The sequence below is a fragment of the Sinocyclocheilus anshuiensis genome, unplaced genomic scaffold, assembly GCF_001515605.1.
Source record: "Sinocyclocheilus anshuiensis isolate Anshui unplaced genomic scaffold, SAMN03320099.WGS_v1.1 scaffold1787, whole genome shotgun sequence".
Classification (NCBI taxonomy): domain Eukaryota; kingdom Metazoa; phylum Chordata; class Actinopteri; order Cypriniformes; family Cyprinidae; genus Sinocyclocheilus; species Sinocyclocheilus anshuiensis.
Window position 1 is genome coordinate 522 of NW_015551094.1, and position 355 is coordinate 876.

The window sequence follows — 355 nt, forward strand, 5'->3', positions numbered from 1 at the left end:
GTGTTTCATTGTGAAAGCGAAACTACTTTGTTTGGCCTTCCAAAAGAGGACGATATCCGCATCGTCATGCCTGGAGCTGATCCGTGGTGGTCGCTGAGGGAATACATCAACTTCGCGCTGTCGATCGCTGGATCGGCTTTCATCGTGGACGAAGCGGAGTCCAGCCCGGGGTCATCACATGTGGTTGCCGCAAGCCCGCCGGCCGCTCCTTTGTCGAATCCGCCGGCCGTGCCTTTCTCAAGCCCACCACCCTCCACTCACTCTAGCCCGCCATGTGTGACGCTGTGTTTTTCGTTGTGAAAGCGAAACTACTTTGTTTGGCCTTCCAAAAGAGGACACGACTAGAAATCAGTGG